We start from the raw sequence: 13,749 nt of genomic DNA, 5'->3' as shown, positions 1-13,749 counted from the left end.
ATCTTTTTGTCTTGTTCTTAGATAACTCTACATTGAGATGTCCTGTACCTTCCTGAAATCTCATCACTGGCAGTGAAAGAGTTAGCACGGCTTTGGGACAATGCAGTTGCGAAAAAATAATAATAATACAAAATAATAATAATGATCTTCTGATAATAATGATCATTGGGCAGTGTGCTCTGGGCTTAAGGTTTGTCAAATTGCTAAAACAAGTGAACAAAGCTCATTCATAACCACAACTATATAAAAGTCTAAAATATATCCACAACTACAAATATTGAATTACATAGGTAATCTCTGTATCGTCAGTGTCACAGTCTATAACCTTCACATTTCTGTTTGAAGGTTATAGTCTTTCATTAATTAAAACCCTCCTTTTCCAATTGGAGATTAATTCCTGATAAATTATAACAATTAACATGGATTTGCTTTTAAATTCCCACGCAAACAAAACAAATAGTCTTAAGAAACACTGCTCGTTAAGATATTAAAATTATTTTGCAAATCAACTTAATTTCATAAATCAAGTTAGCATTATTATTTAATAATGAGATAGGCGTAACGACCTCTTGAAAATGCCAAAATCAATGCTACATAACAATTTGCTGATTAACACTGGAGTTATCATTTACAATCCTGCCCAAAGTCTCTTACTGACCCTGATTATTCTGAAATATTAGGCAGTATTCATTCATTACAGGTCCAGAGGATATTGGAAGTGAATTAAGATTTAATTTTTGAAGCAGCTGAGTTTTCTAGTGGACTGACAGACTGATATCAGAAGGATGCATTGTTTCCAGATGGGCTCTGGTACAAACAAATATTATTTTCCCTTTCCTGTCCGACATCATCAAAAAGACGTAAAGCAAAGGTCTCTAGTCTTTTTTTCTCCGGAAAAAGCAGAGAAAACCTTTCAATGGCCAAGTGAGATCGATAGGAGCTGAATGAAGCCGAAAAAAAGGGGACATATCTGAACAATACAGATAGCCCCATGCACCACAGAGATAACATGAACACGAACAAAGGAGATAGCTGCTTCTGCATCCAGCGCTCAAAGAATATCACAGACATCTGCAGAGCTTTTTAAGATGTTATAGTAAAAAAATAATGACTTGAATCGCATTATTGAGGAGTTTGGTGATAAAACGAGTGATCAGGAGAGGATTTATCAGTATGCACGACTATAAAGAGGTAAGTGAAAAATACAATAAACAAGTGGTGGGGCTTGGCTGGAGATACAGTACTGATGTCCTTTTGCCATGCAGTGCCTTTTAAACCTGTTTTACTCTGAATAACAATATTTTAAACAGAGCGTGTGAAGTAAATAGCACGTGTGAAAATAAATTAGACCTGATGGCCCTGACAAGCACGGACTAAATGGACTGCAAAGGGTTAAGCTTCAATTTTGAACTCTTCAATTTTGAATTATTTAAAAAGCAAACAATCAAACAAATATATTAATAAATAAACAACCTGACATTTGAAGAAACTTACTCTTCAAGTGAATGCTTAGCTGTTCAGATGATTGTCTCCCCTTTGAATACAGAAATGTGACATACTTTTTCCTATTCTTTTATTATTCTCAGTCTCCCATTGAGAACATGTTTAATCTGAGTTCTTAAAACAACAACAACAACAACAACAACAACAACAAAAGATTTTCAAAGGAGGTTTGTGATTTTGCATGTTGTTGCTAGCTTCAGACTAGTCTGCAAACGTCAGTGTTTCTTTCCAACCTCATCAAGAGGAGGCCACTGTGTAAAGCAGAACTTCTGAAAGGGTTTGTTAAATCATTACCCTTAGTATTGTCAAACCCAGAATCAAAGAGATCTTTCTTCAATAAAGGGAGAAATCAATAAAATACAAGCATGGGCTTTTACTTATCGCCTTAAGAAAGGGGCCTTTAGTAAAGGTTTAAATAGGGAGCTATGGAGGATGGGATAGTTGTTGCAAAGCTTAGGAACGCTGTATAGAATTCTATGTGTTGGGAGGAGGAAAGGAAAATGAGGTAGAGCAAGGACTTCCCTTCGCTGGCAAATCAAATGCCATTGAGTCTTGCCATGAATGGGAGAAAGTTCTCTTAAATTTGAAGTAACAAAAGTTTTCAAATTAATTCCCTAATTCTAATTAGCTTCAGCAGAATTCCACACTGTCCCTTTGTTTTGTTCAAAAGCCCCTTTCCAATCCTTCTTCTTTGCTCTAAACAATGCTAAGTTCATGTTTTCCCCAGTTCTCTCCCTGCGGGACAGAAGTCACTTTACTACACTTTCAGTAAAGCTGGAATGTCGCAGCATGTAATGGACATAAAGCCAATTATATAATTCTATTAATCTTACCTAGTATGCATTAATTAGCAGGACTCATGTTTCCCATATAGCTTGAATTTATAAATCAGCCAATACATGTGTAGAGTGTAATTACTGAAGTCATACCGTATAAAATTAAACAATGTACACCATTTCATCATAAAGCAATGACCATAGCCTTGTAACAATTATCATTATTTGTGAGACAGCATGATTCTAAGTGATGATGATGGGCTGTATAAATGTTGGTGAGATTGATTCAAATTCAGCAAGTATTTTATTCTTTCAAACAGTACAGTCAAGGTCAGTGTCTTGCAAATTCAATAAAGCTGGCAATCCGAAGAGGGAAGCGAGGACCGTGTCTTAGACTCATACTTTTTGTTGCTTGAAGTTTTTACTATGTATCTCTTTTGTTGCTGTCTCAAGAACTACCCTGAAAGAAAAACTATTCCACTCACAGGTTTTATTCCCGTCAAGTAAGCAAATAAATCAGGAGACAACTGCAGCATGCTTTAGCTGAAGGGTTAGAGAAGTCACCTGGAGATTTTCAAAATTCCAGTCATTCAGCTTGTGTTATTCTTAGAACACTTTCAAACCTGTTGTTATTTTGCTTTGTTTTTGAAAAGCGTAGTATTTATTTCTTGTTTAATTGAAATCTCCTATCTCCCAACAGGAAATGAACGCTCATATTGAAAAAAAAAAGTACTCATGCAGTTATTATAGATGGGTGAAGGAACACATGTTAAATTGAAAAGCATAGCTGTAAAAGGTTAATTTCCTCAGTCTTATCAACAACCCTGTCACGTAATGTGTGTGATCTTCTTCATGAACTGATTCTAAATAACGACACTCTTTAAAAATATTAACCCTTCCCAGGGATTATTCGGTGAAATAAAATCAGCAGAAAATCAGTTTAAGCATACTAAAACTTGATTACTGGTATACTGTAGCATACCTAAGCACAGTAAAGTGTAGCAAAATCATACTGATAGCATGGTAGAGCATAGGCTAGCACGGTAAATCAGTGTTTAATCTGATTAGCATTGTAAAGCATCATGAACTCATTGTCTTGGAATGGGAAAAGCATTTCCCATCATTTCCCTTTCATAAGGGTGACGTTTCTCAAAATTATTTACAAACAGTGGCTTTTAACAGTTGCACAAACATATCCCCAGTTTCATCAGGTAAATTGATTAACTGAACTTTGAAAGCACTATATCTCCTGGATCCTAGCCTTCAGGTTATATCGGCAAGCATGACAAAGGATATGAAAACCTAATCTACTAAATTTTGAAGAAAGACGAGAAACAGATAATGGAGTTAACAGCTGGATAGAGTTCTTTCAGTAGCCTTGCAGTCTTTCACATCTCAGTGATCCCGAACCTCAAATGCCAGTGCGTCTACAGCAGACACTAGTTCATAAATGAATATTTATTCTGAGTTACTCATTAAATTCCATACCTATGGGACACCCTTAATGAGCTCAATCCAAAGATTTCACTATCAATATATAGGCAGATTGCAATATTTAAATGAAATTCAGAATGCACTGATTGGTAATTAAGCCAGGATTAGATACAAGAAGCAAACAAACAAAAAAGCTATCGACTGCTGAAGAAGAGACACAAACCTACCCACAAACTGGAGGTCACCTTGTATTTTAACTTGTAATAAAACTCACCTAGTGTTCACTGGTGCTTAATGCTGCCAACTAGAGAGAACCAAGGGAAGTGTATTTGTGAACACCAAAACATGCATGTTTGTGTAGAATATGCCCTAGATGGGTAAAAAGGGAAAATTCCACAGAACACTGAGTGCTGTTGGAGAAGGTGCTAATAGATAAAAATGACAGCACCTCCTCTGGATTAAAAATCACCTACCTGCAAATTAAACTGCTTTAAAAAGATGTGTGGGCATATTCAGATTTAAATGCTCCTTTAAATTCAGATTTAAGTTATAAATTCTAATTTATAAATAAAATGACAGAGTAAATTGAATCACAATGCAGTTGTTTGTCTTCATTAATATATATTCTTTGGGATCACTGGCCAATTGACTGTCTGTTCAGTGCAATTTTTTTCTGTGCCACACAAACTCTGAGAGTTTTTAAACTATACAGTAGTGGAAGAAAAAAAAAAAAAAAACACTTATCAAACATAAGTACAGTACTTACTTATTTCCTAAATTGTATCAGTTAAATTCAAACAGGTTACTAATAGCTTTTTTTTTTTTTAAAAAGTAAATAAATAAAAAATGGAGACTTCTATGACCTTTTGTGAAAATTCCCTTTCGTTTCAGTAAACAGCTCGTCAGAAAAGTCTAAAGTAAATTTAATCACCTACTAATTATTGTCAGAGCCGAATACTTTTGATAAATATCCTGTCTCTAATTAACTGATTACTTGGCAGCGACTGTTGCTTTCATGTCTACATGTATCAGCTCATTGTAGGCTCCAGGGAGAGAAATAACAACTGGAGACTTTCCTAGGAACCCTTTTGGTGAAAATTCCTTTCGTTTCAGTAAACACTCGTCCCAGAAAAAAGTCACCCTAAAGTAAAATTTCCTATAGCACCTACTAATTAATTTTCCAGAGGCATACTTTTTTGTAATCTCCTGTTCCCCCTCTATGTAACGATTACCTTGGCACGCGACCTGTTTTTTATTTTTGCTTTTTCATGTCCCTACTTCGGTATGAGAATTCAACTTTGATAACACCAATGTTCACAGAGCGTTACAAAGTTTGCACAGATCTTTAAAAATCAATCAATAAAACAATATACCCTTTCCACAGTTTTATTTAAAGTTAGCTTGAAATAAAGGTTTAGAGTTCAGGAAACCTCATTCGGCTGCTTGCAAAACACACACAGAAATATCTACAAATAAATGACTTTCTTTTAAATTATATGCTACACATTTTACAGCATTGCAGGTTATCAGATTCCTTTTCAAAGTGGTTTAAGCCTTGCATTGTAGTCCAATATCCCTACTGCATGCTGATTACAATGTTAAGCAGCACAATAGTTAGGCTGCAGTATCCTATATTACACATTTTTAAAGGATGAGTCCTATCGTAAATATATCTTAATTAAATATTAAATTATATTAAATATTAAATATGTCCTTACTTCAATATAACATCCACTTTAAGACATTATATCTCATTGAGAAGTACAATTCCAATTGAATTTCATTAATACCAGTATACTGCGATGCCTCTCTCAAACATGCATCCGTTTTGGTAACAAACACTCTGATTTATAGGATGTGGTGGAGAACATATCATTCTGGTTTTTTGCAATCTCTCTTGTAAAACATAATAACACATACTTGCCGTTCAGCAATCACATTTTACACAGATACACACAGTTGCATTTACAACCCAATACATTTTTTTGGACAGGCGCAGACAAAAAGAAATGGTTGTGGTAATCATACAATCTTGTTAGATAACACACATTTTGTATTACTGAAACACACCCATGCCATTATTTATTTCTACAGGATTATCTTGGCTTAATGAAATTAATCTTCTCCACTATAGATATGGGAAAACCATCCAAAGGGACCTGACTTGATACAGGATGTTTCTCACTCTATTGTCATTCTTTTACCAGCTACATGTAATCGTGTCTCAATCCTAAAATTGTAGGTGATGCTAAAGTTTTATAAACTTTTACAAGGGAGCAGCTGAAATGATTATTTGACTTCTCATAGCAAGGGCGAGTTCCAATTTCTGTGATATGGCAACTTCTGTAAACTCGGAGTTGCTCTCAGTTGCTCTGACTGAAATGGGCGTTCTGTAGTCACATTTGGAAACCTTCCTCGGTCCAGCGGAAGGAAATATTGACCAATGAGTTTGATAGACAGGTCATGATCAGGACACAGTCCTGAACTAGCAGTGCCTCTTCATGCTTTGACAGCCTATCAGATAGCTACTTTGTTTGATAAGGATATAAAGTCTAGGTGATGCTAACTGACAATGGAATTGTTTGGCAAGAAATATGTGCCAGGAACATCACTAGCTTGGGTTTTATACACATATACATGTGTGGCATCTTATATTGCATTGGACTAGAAAACGTTGAAATATTTTTCAGCATTTGAGCTGAACAGGAATCTGAACATGAAAACAACATACCGTATGAATTTGGAAGTATTCAAGTTGGATCACATAATAATGTTTAAGTATTTATTAGGTGCAGGGTGTTGGATGCACATCAAATAAAGGTTCCTCTCTCTCTGTTTCCGTTTCTCTCCCGCTCCATGTCACCTTTCTTCCAGGATAATACTAGTTAATATAGCAAATCATAATAGAATATATTTAAGGCATCAATTTGCTTATATAAACCCTAGTTTTTTCTTTGTATCAACAGCTCCTAAGTGTGTGTGGGAGAGTGTGTGAGAGAGTGTGCGTCTGTTAAAAGAAAGACACTTAATCCAGTTGGAATTATCGATATCAGATAACATTTGGAGCATAGCTTGACCTTCACTTGTGAAAGGGACTTGCTCCAGAACATTTCAGAACATTTTGCAAACAGACACTTTGTTATAATGATTTCCTTTGAGGTGTCTGGGTTTGTTCTTCACATACAATAAGGAGCCTTCAGGGAACGGTCTTGAAATTCTGCAACTTCAATAACCAGACAGACATACCTTTTCTTTTCAAGCACAAAAGCAAAAGTTCAAAGTTGCTTTGGAAAAAACAAAAAAAAAGACATGACTGAAACTAAGAAAATCCATTTCCTGTAGGATGCCAATGATATTGATTATATTTGATTGTCTGCATTGATTTTCCATCTAAAATGTTGATCTGGAGTAAGGGATTCTGATCCTCTAAAGCCACTTAAATAATTGAGTCCTTGAAGATCTGAGCTGGAAGGGCCTTGGTCAATGATATTCAACCTGAGAGTCATTGAAACATTCAGTTGTATTCCAGTCAGCTCAATTTTTTTATTGATTTATTTGACCCTGTTTGAGTGAGTTGATTGTTCTAAAAAATATTTACAAAATGAGTTTCAATTATTTACCTGGACCACTTTGACAATTTGCACCTAGGGATGTGTGGAAGATTACATTCCCCACTGTGTATTATTCGTAACACAGCCATTGATTGTCAGATATTAATAACTGTGGACAGATTGTTTCTTTATGTGCAGCATCATCATGAATGCAAATGCAAACTGGACACCAATAAGTCAGACTGGTTTTGTTTATTGCGTCAGACTTGACTTTCACTTACATAGATCTTTCTTTTAGGGAAATTCACTGCAAAGTGCAGGGAGGGAAAGCTGTCTTCTGTGTAGAGAGAGATGAGAAGCATTCAACGTAATTCATTATGATTTACTTGAGCATAATGCATTTATACAATAAGGTTTTAATAAACACCATACATATTTTGGAGACAATAGATTAGTACTCGTTAGCAGAGGCTGAGCTGAATTTAGTTCTAGTTTTATATTAAGTAAAAAAAAAAAAAACTTTATGTGACTACATTTGAGCAATGATTTGATTAAACCCAAAGACAAGCATTCTTTGATATCTTTGATATCTTTAGAACAGTTGGATAAACAGCTGACTGCATATTTTAGGGAGTTTTTTATATGTGGTGTACTGTAGCTTGTCCACTCACACTGTGACTTCTGAACCACTCTGTGTATATTTCATGGTTTTGACTAACAGTCGTCTAGTAATAAATCTGCTACCATGTCCAACAAACATGACATCAGTAGAGTGTCTCAGTGTATATAATTATGAATGTCCCCAGGTGTATTTTTGGTTGATGATATTTAATTTAACACGCAGGAATTTTTGTAATAACGCTGCAGCCTGCAGGATCAATTTATGACAGTAAATGGAGAGAATAAACATTAATAGCAGAACAAGTGCCCTTCCGTAAGAATGATTGCTGCTGGGGTTCATAAATCTTGATCGATTTCTTTACACCAGATTAGTCTACTTGAAGTAATTGGTAGTCGTTGTGCAGTACAAGTGGTTTCAAGGCAAACCCAATGGGGATGGAGTCTCTCCTCCTCCCCTATGCTTTAAGAAGAGTCCAGCACATTTCAATCAGGTGCCTCACTATAGCTCATTACTTTCATTGCCTGGCAATATCAAAGAAATTCTCTGGTTTGTAGTCCAGAACAGGAACCACTTCAAAGGCTCACAAAAGCCTCACCTTTGGGAATCCAGTGCTAATATCCATCAGTTTTATGTTGAGTAATACAACATCATGGTCAAAGCCTGATGGTAATTAATGGGGCTGTTCTTATTCATTTTATTCATGATGATACAAAAATTAACAGTGTCCTGAAGTGGACGCTCAATACTGAAAGTGGATCTATAGATGCACCTAAATGCAAGCATCTCAAAGCGCTGAACAATTTAGAACAATAACACTAAAAACAACAAAACAAAACCTAATACAACAAATACATAAGCATATAGTTACAAATAGCACAGGTTATAAAATAAAACATTGCACAGAGACATAAACCTAACCATGATGAAATGACGTAACCCTAACCATGATGAAATGCCTGTACATAGAGATGCATTTTTAGTTAATTTAAAAGCTTCGACGGTATTAGCGTCCTTGATCACCTGCTTGATCAAAGCCTAGGCGCATAACAGCAAAAAGCCCCATCACCCATTAAATGAAGCTCAGCATTTGGGATCATTAACAGACCTGAATTTTCAGAGTGAAGGTTACTTGTGGGAAGGTACCTCATTAACAAATCAAAGATGTAATTTGGGGCCAAGTCATTTAGAGCATTATAAATTAGCAGTAACATTTTAAAACCAATCCTACTCTTGACCGGCAACCAATGCAGAGAGGCAAGAACTGGTGTAATATGAGCACCCAATTTGGAGCCAATTAAAATGAGAGAGGCATACTTCTGAATGTATTGCAGCCGGCCAATAGCAGTCTTGGAAGCACCATCAAGCAAAGCATTACAATAATTGAGCCTGGAGTAAACAAAGGTGTGCACCAACTACTCTGTATCGGGCATGGACAAGATAGGGAGCAGATGTCTATGTCTCAGAGATGAAAAAGGACCCCTTAGTGTTTGCAGATATGAGACTAAAAGGTTAGACTGAGGTTGAAAACCACATCCAGATTCCTAAGTTCAGAACTAGATTTAACTTCGATCCCCATACTAAAGCAATTAATGTTTCTCAGTTGTCTGGGAGAGCCAAGCAACATTACTTCTGTTTTGTTGCCATTTAGCTGCATAAAATGTTGCCACATCCATACTTTACAGTTATTAAGTACCAAGACAGCCATGTTTTTATCAGGTGCAGTCTGAATATATAATCACGTGTCGTCTGTGAATGAGTGAAAGTTCATACCATGACGACGTATAATCTGTCCAAGTGGCAGCATATAGACGTTAAAAAGAGTCCTAAAATGGAGCCCTGTGGCATACCTGTAGATACTGAACTAGGACTGGATGTATAACCAGCCATAGAAACACACTGTTTGCAATCTGACAAATATGATCTAAAACAATGGCATCAATACCCACACGACACTCCAAACGATTAATTAGAATGGAGTGGCTTACAGTGTCAAATGCAGCATGGAGGTCTAACAGAACCAAAATGGCCAGCGCACCTGAATTAGCAGCCATGAACAGATTGTTGACAACCTTAACAAGTGTTGTTTTAGTGCTAAAACCGGATTCATAGATGTCACATTTCAAGAGCTGACTCTGTAACTGATGAGCCACCACGTGTTCCAAAATTTTGGATAGAAATGGCAGATTGGAAATAGGCCTATAATTACAGAAAACATCTGGATCGAGATTTGTTTTTTTTAACAAAGGAGTCACAACAGCATATTTAGTATTGTAAGTGCTGTGCCCAACAACTCCCTCACTGCAAAGTCAAAGTCAATAGCCATCTGTCTGCTGCTTTTCCACATGGTTTCTCAGTCTCCAGACCCACTGATTCCTGCAGCCAATGTTACTGTTGCAAAACATTGGTTTGGTTTGGTGAAATCCACAGGCTAAGATTCCCAGATTCATTTTAATTGTGACCAAATTTTAACCAATACATCCGGAGATCTAGCCCCTCTAGGATTTGTCTCCGTGGACAAAGCTCACGTCAACTATTACAAGAACTGACAGACGGACAGTGCAGTGCATTCACAAGACAACGGATCAATATCAAGGAGACAGCACTGACCCCTGGTGGTCCAGGTACTGTATTACAAAATGCATGCAATCAATAGCCAAAATCAGTGATAATGCTAAACTCATTTCTCGCTGTGACTATGGTACAGCGGAAGAAAATGTAATTTGATAAGAACTTGTGTTTGCCAGTGCAAGCGATGCAAAAATCACCTAAACTGACAGGGAGTAAACATTTTTCATAATTTGCTGACCTACATGTAATGTTGCTGAGCCTAATAGCTTTTTCAATTACAACTTGACAATTCCCCAATAGTAAATTACACTTTAAATGAATGGTTTACATTTCTTACATAAGCTGTTGATGTGCATCCTTTCACAGCATACTATCAGATGCCAAATGCAAAAACAAAAAGGAGCCTTAATATAATTCATGGAGGCTTTGACTGCATTTGAAAACTGTGTGGTGTTTTGTTTTAAGAGACAAAAATAAACAATTCATTGCAATGTTCAAATTCCAGTTTCAAATGAGATGGCACTTTTGATGCAGAAATTCACAATAAACTAACGTGTGCAATTTATTTTTAATAAGCAAACAATGAATTAAATTAAATAAAATTTGGAAATATATTACACTGCGGATGTATACAAAATAAAAGTTTCTGGTTTTGTCTAAATTTAAATGTGTTTTAATTATTTTAATTATTTTTTTTCCCACAAATGACAGGTACCCGTTTTATAAGCGGTATAAACCACCACGTTCCGTGTTGTTCCGATGACATATACCACTTCTGGTGTAGACGTGTTATATATCATGGGAACTGCACGACCCGTCGTGGTTTATACTGTGTATACATAACAAAGTAGTACCAAAATAACTGACAGGAAAGTCACATACTAAAATAACCGCATGTATAAATGTCTTTAGCAAGTGTATTAAACCCAGATGACATTGGGTAGTGCTACAAAAATGAAGTTGTAATGCTGACAGAAATTGTGGTCAGTTTGTATAAAGCATTAAGAGCAAGGCTATATGCAGTGCTTAATTTGTAAAGAAGGAGGTGCCAGGTCTTATGAGGTCTGGTGATGACTGTATATTTTGCCTCTCCACTATTTTTGCTCTTTGTATATTCACTGCGATTGTGTTTGTTATGGTTTGTTATTTAAACGGTTTAAGATTAAATAAAAAGTGGGAAGGCATTCAGATGACTCCAGAACACCGACATTGATAAAAATAAAGAAATAAAGAAATAAAACCTACACAAACATTGGTTTGACCCATGGTCTGCACTGTAATATCTAGCGATATCTAACATGATCAGTGCTGTGAATCCAAAAGAACACGCGGTTTGTGGAGATTGAATAAAACAAAACAAAAATAATAATAATCCATTCTAGCTAGATAGTTGTTAGCTTGGTTTGTCTATATTCTTTATTAATTAAATTCTAGTCATTGAAAATAAGCAAGAGAGAACCAGACTGTTGTTACTGTTTTTATATTTTTTTGACTTGGAGAAGTTAAGGGTAAAGTTCCTGCATGAGGGCAGGGGTACAGGCAGACATGAACGTGTTTCATTTCAACAACAACCCGAAATAACATGTTGTGTTATTAAGCAGTAGTAATAATCAGAAGCAGTGGTATGTAAAAATAAAAAAGCCAGTTTTTACTATAGTAAAGTAAGCTACAATATGTTTTTTTTCATTAAAAACTTATTTATTGAAATTAATGTTCAGCTTTCACGTTGAAGCTTGTTGTGTACTACTTATTGAATGAAGCCAAGGAGTAGTGCAAGAATCTGCTTGTCTCATTCAAGACGTTTTTCAAAGCAAGTAGGCTTATTTGTGTATAATAAATGACAATAGAGTCTCAGTGCTTCTTTCGCAGCCAGTGTCATCTTTATGGCACGTAGCTGAAATCATAAAGTAATGAAATGTCCCTGGCAGCGGACTGTGTTGAGAATTTTAAGAAAATGCATTTGTGAGCAAAACATGTTATGACATTTTTAACTTGCTGAAGAGGGGCCAGGACTATACCTCATCAAGCCCAGAGGTACCGGGGCACAAATTAACCACTGGCAATATGCATATAAATTAGGGAGGACCATATTTTGCTGTAGTGACTCCTTTCACACTGAAGCAAATAGCATTGCATTTTAAAAACCTAAGGATCAGTAAAGGCAATTAGCAAGGATTGCTGTGTTTCACGGTACAGTTAATAACAACTGTTTTTTTGTATATGAATGTTTGCATTAACCTTAGTCACAATAAGCAGCAAACACTTAACCTTTGGTTGTCTACTGGGGTATAATTATACTTTTATAGAACATTTCAATATGGGTGTGTGTGTGTGTGTGTGTGTGTGTGTGTGTGCACGAAAACATATCATCTGTGATTTTAATGGCTTTTTAAAAAAATCTTTAAATATGTATTCTCCATTTTGAATCTCTTCTCCGTCCATCAAAATGTATGGCCTTTATAGAGAATCCCCGCTAATGTATTATTGATTAGATTTGTTTTTATTATGTTTTTGAGTGAAGTGACTTCAATGAAGTCAAGAACTGCTGCCCCAACACTCAGAATATTGAATGCTTTTATATTTACAGTTACCATATGGGGTGCCATGTGTAAAAAAAAAAAAAAAAAAGCTTTAATATTTTTTATTCTTTTTTTCCAGATTTAGCTTAAATCTTGTATTTTTTCCTCAGATTTATAAATATTGTGAAAATAAATTAATATTTTTTTTAAATGGGTACATTCAGATATAATTTATAATTCTAGTTACAAAATTTAACATTTAGCTAAATATTTAATTAAATCTTAAATCTCTTATCAAGATTGAACATTTAGCTAAATATATAACTAAATCTTAAATCTCTAAAAAAGATTTAACATTTAGCTAAATATATAACTAAATCTTAAATCTCTAAAAAAGATTTAACATTTAGCTAAATATTGAACTAAATCTTAAATCTCTTATCAAGATTTAACATTTAGTTAAATATTTTGCTAAATGTTAAATCTTGTTAACAAGACTGCTGACAACTATACCGGTGGAACCAAAAAAAAAAATCCTGCTTTCAAATATATAAATATGCATTCTGTAACTGGTAAATCTGTCACAGATTTACGTTTTTTAAAGAATGACAACTCTTTACAATAATTTTGCTAGACTTTGAGCAGCAAGTTGTGAGCTTCTTGGACTGCAAAAAACAAAACAAAATGATTTGACAAAATGACACACTAACCCTGATTCTTTTCTGATGCAATTGTTTATCTACAAATGTTGTGCAAAAAGATGTACACATTAAGTA

Source organism: Polyodon spathula, chromosome 17 (genome assembly GCF_017654505.1).
Source record: "Polyodon spathula isolate WHYD16114869_AA chromosome 17, ASM1765450v1, whole genome shotgun sequence".
In the NCBI taxonomy this organism is placed as follows: Eukaryota; Metazoa; Chordata; class Actinopteri; order Acipenseriformes; family Polyodontidae; genus Polyodon; species Polyodon spathula.
This window is presented reverse-complemented; position numbering follows the sequence as displayed.